Source organism: Lynx rufus, unplaced genomic scaffold, assembly GCF_022079265.1.
Source record: "Lynx rufus isolate CCGP_SWC_20201006 ecotype Redwood Valley unplaced genomic scaffold, mLynRuf1.p SCAF_13, whole genome shotgun sequence".
NCBI lineage: Eukaryota > Metazoa > Chordata > Mammalia > Carnivora > Felidae > Lynx > Lynx rufus.
The window spans coordinates 1,189,465-1,200,004 of record NW_025814827.1 but is presented as its reverse complement, the minus strand read 5'-3'; positions in this window follow the sequence as shown (position 1 = coordinate 1,200,004).

Below are 10,540 nucleotides of genomic sequence, written 5' to 3'. Positions count from 1 at the left end.
GGCAGATTACAGTAACGACCTGTGCTTAAGAGAGGCAAGAATGATGCATTGTCGTTATTTGTAATTAATCCATTTTATTCAGGGAAAAATAAGTATCTAAAATAAGCAGCCTGTTCATAAAAAAAAAAAGGCATTATGAGAATCTGGAGATCAACTTTCTTGACCTATAAAAGTCATAGCACATGGCAAATTTGTTTTTATTTGTATTCAAAGTATAATTTATATATAGTACAGTGCACAAATCTTATGTGTACAGCTCAATGAACTTTTAGATATATATGCACCTTTGAAACGTGCCCGGCACCCCAAAAAACTCCCTCCCGCTTCCTAGATATCATCTCTGCTAAATCTAGTTACTATTCTGACCTCTCTCATCATAGATAAGTTTTGGCTGTTCTCATCATAGATAAGTTTTGGCTATAAAGATGACATCATATAGCATTAAAAATTACTAATCATATGCCCTTCTGCCCTGCTGGAAAGCAGTATGGTGCCATGGAAAGAACACAGACAATCTTGGAATCACACATACAGAGTTTGAATCTTCAGTCTCCATAGCTTACTCCCTATGTAACCTTGAACAAATGGCTTAATCTTGTTTTTGACCCTGTAGAAAAATGGAATAATGTAAAACTGATAAGTTTTGTGTGATAAGTATATTAAATAATCTATATATCTGATCCATAGAAGGAGCTTAAGTTTTTTACTTTCCTTTCTTTTTCCCTAGAGAATTCCTACTCAACCTTCCAGACCCAACACAAGTGTTTCCTAAATGAGGTCTTTTCCAACTCCCTGACAACCGAAAATTTTAATCTCTTAGGTCTCTCTGTTTCCTCATTGTCCCAACATTGTACATATGTTCTTTAGTACAGCATTTAGCACAATCTACTGTGACTATTTGTTGACACTACTACAAGAACATGGGAGCCTTGAGGTCAGGAAATGTGTGATTGTGCCTGTATTTCACTAGTGTCCCTACTAGTAAGAGGAGCTCAATAAATTTTTGTGGAATGAATGAATTCTGCTGTAGTGACATTCTTTTAGAAGTATGGAGATAGGAGAGTTAGAAGGGGACATTTATAGATTTCCTCTTGAGTTGGGTAAAATGTGTGTTATGATGACAGTGGCTTAAAAAACAAAGCAATTCTTAACGTACATAGTGTGGGCATTTGTGTTATAAGCCAAGGTCCATGGAAATGAATGATTTTTGGCACAATAAACAACTTAAGTGGAAAAGCCAACAAATTCCATGAATTTGTAGCTTTTCCAAAGTTGGAAGACACAGAACAAAAGAACAGACTATTGGGCAGTGAATGAAGGAACAACTTAGACTGAATGATCACACAATTACAGGGATTTTGTCGGTTGTTTAATCTTTTATTAGTCTTTTGAGGAGAGGGGATGTGAAAATTCCAGGGTCACAGTAGAGTCCTAGAAGGTGACAGAAAATATGAAGGTGGGTAGGAGTGTTATACTACTTAGAAAATATTTTCATTTCCAAATGTGTAAGTAGTCATAAAATCTTAATAATCTATATAATTCCAAAAAATTCAATGTTATTGTTTCTTACTGAATGAAAGTTCCTTAAATTAAACATGAATTTGTCCCAATGATCAAATGTAATGACAGCTCTGTCCTCAAATAAAAGGCATCCTCTATATCCGGCAATTCACATTTATGGCCCCAGGCCAGTTACACCCATCTCTGGCTCTAAAGGCAGCCCAAGTGGACAGATACTAGTCAGATTCCTTCCCTGATTTGTTCCCTAAATCCATAGGGTGAATGCATATCTTGGTTGACCTGGCATAATTGTTAATCATGTCCCCTTTCACTCTCAAAAGTTCCAGAATGGGGTGATAAATTATAATGTCACCGTACCTTTGGGCCCCACACTCAAACTGTCCAGCCCCCTCTCAGTACCCCTCCCCAAGTCCCAGTCTTTATTAAGCCTCAGAACCCTTTCCCACACTCTATTCCTCAGGTTCTCAACAATAGGTCCTTGAAGGCTTAGTCAAACACAGTGGCAGTAAAAATAATGAGTACAAAGAAGGAAGGGATGAAACTTAGCTGAAGAAGGCAGTGAGACAAGGAACCAGAAGAGTAAGATTGTGGACTAAAACAGGAGTTTTAACGAATTATAATAGAATTCATTTCTTTAGGCATTACTAAACCAGCCTGAAGACAATTTTGTCAGAGGAAATCCAAAACTGATATGAGCAGAGTGGCTTCTCTGAAAGACAGTACTTCCTGAATGTATAAGTTTTGGGTGATTATAGGATGAAAACTCAGGATTGCTTTATAGTCACACCATGCATGCAAGCCCTACATGTTCTCAGATCCAACCAACAAAGAGAAAATACAGTTGCTATGATTGCAGCTCCATCACAAGATGGTGTTCTGGGACTTGTGAATGATTTGGGCTTCAGTTTTTTAGATTCAAGATCAAACTCAGGTCTGTGGGCCTTTGAGGTTGGTTTCTGTTAAAAAAAAAAAAAAGGCTTGTACTGCAATGTAGTGCAGAAACAAAGGATATATATAATGCATGCTTGTTTATTTTAGGAAAGTCAGTATATACAAATAAGCAAAAAAAAAATGATCACAAATCACATTCTTATAAATAACTGCTATTAACATTGGTGTTTAACTTTCGAGAGTTTTTCTGTATGTGTTATACATATTTTTGAAGGCAGAGATGCTTTATGCAAAACTAAGATACAAAGGAAGGTACTACTATCAATGAAATAGCTTAAAGAAACAGAGGAGCATAGCCTAGAATGTCCTACAAGGTCTGGGGACAAGGTAAAAATCCTCACCAAATATGTGCATTCCATCTCAGGAATTTCTTTGTGTCAGTTCTCTGTAATGAACTTTTGCCTGATATGCTTTTCCTTATTTTCTCCCTTTCTTGTTGCATGTCTTCACCTCCCACCACAAATGCTGCTTGGCCTAGAGCCATCTCACCTCTATGAACATATGCTTTGGAATTGAGTATAACAAACTAGACCTTTGAATCTCCTCCAAAATATGGCTCCTGGTCTCTATCCTTACATTTTACTCATAATACCCAAAGTGAAAGGTATCTCTCATGCCCTCTCTCCCCAGCACTCAGTAGGAGAGTGGAATTGGAATACAAGGGGAAAAGACAGACATGATTGTATCTGTTGTTTATTCTGTTACAGAGGCCAGTTCTTGGACTCCTATTCCCCATGTCTTCTTCTAAAGAGTTCCCCCACCTGGTGCCTTGGGGCAAAAATAATCTGTGTTCTGAAGTTGTTGATTGCAATTTTCTATGTGTATCAATTAGGTAACGTTTGTTCATTGCATAGTATAGATCTTTTATGACTCTACTGGTATTTTGCCTGCTTGTCTTATCAGTTACTGAGAGATATGTTTCATAATCTCCTACTCTGGTTATTTCTCTACTTTTTTAAGTTTTGTCAATTTTTGTCATATATATTTGAACCTATGTTATTAAGGACCTACAGTTCTGGGGTGTCTGTGTGGCTCAGTTGGTTAAGCATCCAATTCTTGATTTCGTCTCAGGTCATGATCTCTTGGTTTGTGGGTTCAAGCCTTGCATCAGCTCTGTGCTGACATTGCAGAGCCTGCTTGGGATTCTCTCTCTCTCTCTCTCTCTCTCTCCCTTTCTCTCAAAATAAATAAACAAATAAAAAGGACATACAACTACATGATTTTTATTATCTTTCTGGTAGGCTGACATTTTGACATTATGAAATGTTATCTTTAGTTTTAAAGCTTTTTGTCATAAAGACTACCTTGTCTGATGTTAGTATAACTACATCAGGGTTCTTTTCATTACTGTTTGCAGGTATACATTTTTCTATACATTTACTTTTAGCCTCATTGTATCTTTATATTTAAGGTGTATTTCTTGAAACAGCAATGGTTGAATATTTATATTTAGTTTTCAAAATTTTTGCCTTCTAATTTACTTATTTTTGATATAGTGACTGAGAGATTGGGTTTAAAACCATCATCTTACTATTTCTTTTCTACCTGTCTGATATGTTCTATGTTCCTTTTTCTTGCCTTTTTAAAATTCATTTTCTTTTCATTATTTTGTTTTTTCTCTTATTCATTTGCTAGTTACACATTGATTTACTGTTCCTTTAGTGTTTGTTATCAAAGAGATTATAACCTTGATCTTTGATTTCTGAAAATTTCTCTAATATAAGATAGGACTTTCACCACTCTCTGAATAGTGCAGGGATCTTAGAATCCTTTAATAACATTTACTACCCACCACATGCCTTAATGCTGTTGTTGTTATGTAGTATAATTCTTTCTACATGTTAGACTCTACAAGATGTTGTTGTTGTTGTTGTTGTTGTTGTTGTTGTTGTTGTTATTTCACAAATCAGAGGCGCCTGGGTGGCTCAGTTGGTTGAGCATCGGACTCTTGATTTCAGCTCAGGTCATGATCCTAGTGTTGTAGGATAGAGCCCCACAATCAAGCTCTGCTCTGAGCATGGAGCCTGCTTCAAATTTTCTCTTTCTCCTTCTGACCCTCTCCCCAACTTGCATGCATGATCTCTCTTCCTAAAATAAAAATAAATTTTTTTCAAAAAAATCAATATTTATTTATTACCTACATATTTACCCTAGCAAGTCCCAGGAGGAGAGTCATAGTACAGACCACTTGGGTTCTATAGTAAAGCCATGAGGTCTATAGCAGAGAATTTTCTTTGAAAATAGAGTTAAACTCTATTTTAGCCATTTGAAAAGTATCTCTACGTATGCTATTGTGCCTTGGTAAAGAATGAACATCTGGCTATGATGATATTTTGTGAGGATGGTCTCTATCTTTCTTTATTCCTTCAACCAACAATCATTCTGTGGTTCTGGGTCCCTAGTCAGTACAATACATGGGTCTGGGAACCAGAGAGTGGAAGTAGGAGCAGCTCCATTCACTGTCATTCTTAGAAACCCATTTGAAGAATTTAGGTTTTTTGTCTCCATAACTTTAGGTCTTATGGTTCTGTATATCCTGCTTTCTGGAAAGAGGATACCGATACCAGGAAACAAAGAATCCCACTGAACTTAATACTATGACTGCCTCCTTACTACTTTGGGTTCTTTGTGCCAGTAGAAAGGAGTTATAACCTTGTGAAGGAAATCATGAGGAGACAGGTCTGCTGCTGCACAGTGGGGATAGGCAGAAATGTTTGGCACTTGGGTGATCCACTAAAGAGTCTCTTCGTACTTATGGCAATTTTTACTATAAATGGAACTATTCCTAATAAGGGCATGGTAATCGGGAGCTCAGGCTCCCCAGAGATGAGGATTGGGTCACCTCACCAAATAAACCATGTAGACCAGCAGAAGTACTACCTGCGGATGAGGAGAATCTGGATTGGATGGTAGAGGAGAAAGATGATGAATATCATTGTTGGCCTTGGGTCCCGCTACAGAGGAGAGACTGTAGCTCATCTCACAAAGACTACTTTCTTCTATTTTGCCAGAAATTGCAATTCACAGAATCCTTGAGAAAGACATGACAGGGTAGAGTGAGCCGAATGTGTAAAGCACTCGGATCTGAACCGTACAAGAGGTAGCCTTTGCAGATATCGTTGATGCTCTGCCCAGATCTTCTGAGATCCCTTTTCCCAGTTTGGTTGGGTAGTATCCACTACCCAGCAGCCATAGGTACTTGAAGTAATGCGCCATACCTGCAACTTTCTCTGGAGGATTTCCCTTGCATATTTAAATCCTCTGGGGCTGGAGGTTCCTGGAGTTTGACCAACCTCCCATTTCATAAACTGTGACAAATAATTGATTGGGGGCAAGGGTACAAAAATTCTACTCCCTTGTTTCAAGGCAAGACAAGATCTGTAGTGCACTTTATACTTCCCCAGCTTCTTGTAGGATGAGGTTGAAACTAGATTTCACTTGGAATCCCATTATTCCATAGTTCCTTGCCTATCCTGCTTTCCTCCCCCACTTCTCTGTCTCTTCTGAGTGCATTCTCAATAAATTACATGCAAACAAATACCTATTTCAAGGAAGCTTACTTAAAATTTCTCCCAAATAAACTACCTGCACCCAATTCTTTCTCCAATGTAAGAAAGTAGTCATTTATCCAATTGATATTTAATACCTGGGAAGACCATATGACCCTAAGTTATTATAGGAAACAACACCTGGACTTCAACTGTTATAAAAACCATTAAACTTGAATCACAGTATATATTGGCATGCATAACTATATTTATACTTTTAAGGCATTTTAACTCACTTTGTATATGAAAGATTATGTGCGTTTGTAGAAACCTCATTAACAATGAAATATGAAAAACTTCAAGATGTGAAATTAGTTTCAAGGTTATAAATTACAGTAACAAGAAAATCCATTTATAGGGAGAACTTTTAGCTTTTAGAGTGGCCTCAGATTAGGTTGAATTTCCTGTCATCTTAGATTTTCAAACACAAGCTGGATGATCACATGGTGAAAACAAAATAAAGGGCTCATCAAGCATCAGAAGCATTGTATTGGTAGCTAGTTGATGCAGATGATCTATAGTTATGATCTATATTCAGGAACTTAAATATAGTATTTTGAACCCTCTGTTGGTTGGAGAAGGATTCAAGTGAGAAATTATTATTTCCAATTATTTACTTTTTCTGTTTTTTTTTAATTTTGCTTTCTGATACCTAGTACTAAATCCATCATTTGTTTTGTACACTTTTTGCTTTAACCAAATATCATCTTTATAGTTATTAATATGAACTAAAAACATAACCAACACACCAGCCTATGTGATCTTTCAATGAATTGTGTTGGGCAGTGACCATGACTGGAGGTATGGACTGAAAACCATCAGCTTTCTATACCTGTAGATGGCTGAAAACCAGATTTAAATTTCAGTTGTTGAATTTGAGCACTTACTGAATTCATAGCCTTTCTCTCATGTGAAAATTAAAGCATCAATTAGGAAGTAGGATGCTTAGAATGAAGTGGGATATATGGTAGTCTTTGGATGATTGCTGTCTGATGGTACCATTCAATATCCCTGCCCACCATGCCTTAGACCATACCATCATCCATAGCCCTTAAATATCTTATACACCTTCATGGTATCCCATGTAATATTACTTCTGGCAAAGAAAACACACTTTATGATGAAAGAGTTAAGGCAATGAACTGATATCTATGGGATTTGCTGGTCTTATCATTTATTCCATCACCCAGAAACAAATGGTCTTATAGAGAGGTATGATGGTCTATTGAAAACTAAAATAATGCTGGCCAGAAGATTTTCCAAGGTTAAGGTGCTACTTTTCAAGGTGTCCTCTAAGTCAGCAGTCAAAATATAGTCTTATTTTCTTTTTCCATTGTAAAAGTATAGGTTCCAAGATGGAAGTGAGAAGTATACCTTTTTTTTAAAGTTTATTTATTTATTAAATTTTTTTTAATGTTTATTTTTGAAAGTGAGAGTGAGAAAGAGAGAGAGCACAAGTTGAGGAGGGCTAGAGAGAGAGGGAGACACAGAACCTGAAGCAAGCTCCAGGCTCTGGTTGTCATTACAGAGCCCGATGCGGGGCTCTAACCCATAAATCGTGAGATCATGACCTGAGCTGAAGTCAGACGCTTAACCTGCTGAGCCACCCAGGTGCCCTTAAGTTTATATACTTATTTTGAGAGAGAGAAAGAGAGTGAGCAAGAGAGAGAGCATGCACTTGAGCAGGAGGGGCAGAGAGAAAGGGAGACAGAGAATCCCAAGCAAGCTCCACTCAGTGCAGAGCTCAATGTGGGGCTCAATCGCACCAACCACGAGATCATGACCCAATCTGAAATCAAGAGTCAGACGTTCAACCAACTGAGCCACCCAAGCACCCTGAAAGTGTATCTTTCATACATAATGCAAATTAGAAAAAATGTTGGTTTTCTTTCCATGATCCTTGATGGGCTAGTTTAGAGGTTTTGGTATGCATGAGAGAAATGCGTCTGCCAGAGGCAGGTCCAATTCAGGTCCTCTGAATTGGAAATTAAGACTGCCACCTGGGTGCTTGAAGTTCTTTCTATCACTAGGAAAACAGGTCAAAAAAGGTACTGACTCGGATGATTGATCGTCCCTATCAAGAAGAGATAGTGTCACTGATAAGTGGCAGGGGCTTAACAGACTACAGCTGGGACTCACAGATCTCCTTGGGGTCACCCTTATTATTGCCATGTCCAGTGGTAAAGTAAATGGAAGACTCCAACAATCTTAAGTGGGCAAGACTATCAAAGGCTCAGATCCCTTGGGAATGAAGGTTTGGGTCATTCAAACAAGTAATGAAGCCTGACCAGCTGGAATTGTTGCTCTGGGCAAGAGAACATGAAATGAGTGGTGGAGGATAGAGGTTAGAAATATCAATTCCAGCCTTGTGACTATTTGCAGAAATAAAGCTTATAGAATCTGCCTAATTTTCTCACATGTTCTGCTCTGCATATACTTTAAATTAGTTTTATTTTCTTTTCCATCCCTTTCTTCCAGGGCATGCTGGTGGTGCTTAGCTTTACAAGTTCACTCATGGGTTACAGAATTCTGAGAGAGGATCTTGATGGGACTAGATGAGGACTGAATACCATACAGAGAGTCAAACTGTATTCAGCTACCAATGGGATTTGAGGTTATCATTCTTTTAGGGAGGGAGTGAGCACATTTTAATTTTTTCTTCTGCAGGATTAAATACAGGAAGAAGAGTTATGTTAATATTGGACAGGGGCAGCAAAGAAGTGAGCTCTAGTGAATATTGTCACTTTTTTTCCATCTAGCATGGATGATTGGATGATTGGATGATTTCGATGATTGGAGAATTCCCCACCTTAAATCTGCCTCTTACTCTAGAACTTGAAAATGGCAAATATTTTCTTACCTTCCTTACAGTAAGGGTATGGGTACATGATCTAGGACCCACCACTAACCAGACACAATCTTCCAATACTCTATATTGGGAGTAAGCCACAGGAGGACTGTGGGGAATTCTTAGCAGCATTACAGAAGGATCAAGTTCCTTGGGCAGAAGTAGTGCTTTCAATGACAAGTTTAGGGGTATGAATTTGGGTATGTTTCTAGCTGGGTAGCACTGGGAAATTCTTGGAACAGCTCCTATGTCATGTTTTTTTGGTTTGCAAAGCTTGATTTTTGTATAATTTCATACTTGTCAGCAAAATTGTAAGAATAATTAAGGAGCCATATGCCCTTAGGACAGGGAGAAAGTGGGGGGTGGGGGTGGAAGAGAGCAAGCACTGGGAAGAATGGTAAAGGAAATGAAGCAAAGTGTAAACAATTGGTAAATTTAAATGAAAGGAATATGGGAATTCCTTAACCATTTTTGCAACACACACACACACACATACATACATGCACATATTTTCTCTCATCTGAGAGTAAGTTGTAAACATAGCTCTGTACCCCAAAATACTTCAGTGTATATTTCCTAAAAACATGAATATTCTTTTACATAACTACCATACATTTATCTAAATCAGAAAATGTAGGGTGAAAATGAGATAACTACCATACATTTATCTAAATCAGAAAATGTAGGGTGAAAATTAGATAACTACCATACATTTATCTAAATCAGAAAATGAGCCTGGGTGGCTCAGTCGGTTAAGCGTCCGACTTCGGCTCACATCATGATCTCACGGTCCGTGAGTTCGAGCCCCATGTTGGGCTCTGTGCTGACAGCTCAGAGCCTGGAGCCTGCTTCAGATTCTGTGTCTCCCTCTCTCTCTGACCCTCCCCCGTTCATGCTCTGTCTCTCTCTGTCTCAAAAATAAATAAACATTAAAAAAATGTTTAAATCGGAAAATGTAACATTGATATAATGCTATTATCTAAAGTATAGTCCACATTCAAATTCCTGTATCAGTTAAACAAATTTATTTTCTGCTTAAATGAATCAGTGTTAGCTTCTGTGAACTCTGATTAATTCAAAGTCTCAGAGAGCTATCACTTCCTCCCAGATATGTTCCTGGGTCCCAACTTTGGGTTAGATGACTCTCTTATGTACCCTTTATAATAGAGGGTACTCTACCTACCAGAGTATTTATAACACTATTCCTGATTATGTATCTGCCTCTCTAACCTGAATTAAGCCACTTAAAAGGGTAGCTATATCTCTTTTTCACTGGTCTTTCTTCACTGGCTAGCACAGTTTCTGAGATATGGTATATGCTCATAAATATTTGTTGAACAATTGGATCTGTACACTTTAGTGGCAACTCAAATTAAATATGTTCTTTTTAAAATTTTATATATTTTTAAATGTTTATTTTTGAGATAGTGAGAGCAAGTGGGGGAGGGGCAGAGAGAGAGGGGGAACAGTGGTTTGGAAAGAGGCTCTGTGCTGACAGCACAGCTGTGGTGTCAAACTTACAAACCATGAGATCATGACTTGGGCTGAAGCAACTGAGCCACCTAGGCCCCCCTCAAATTAAATATATTCTAAGTTGAATTTGTCATCTTCACTTTTTCAATTGAAAGCTATATCTTTCATGGTTCAATGCAGAAATTAGAAACCATTCCAG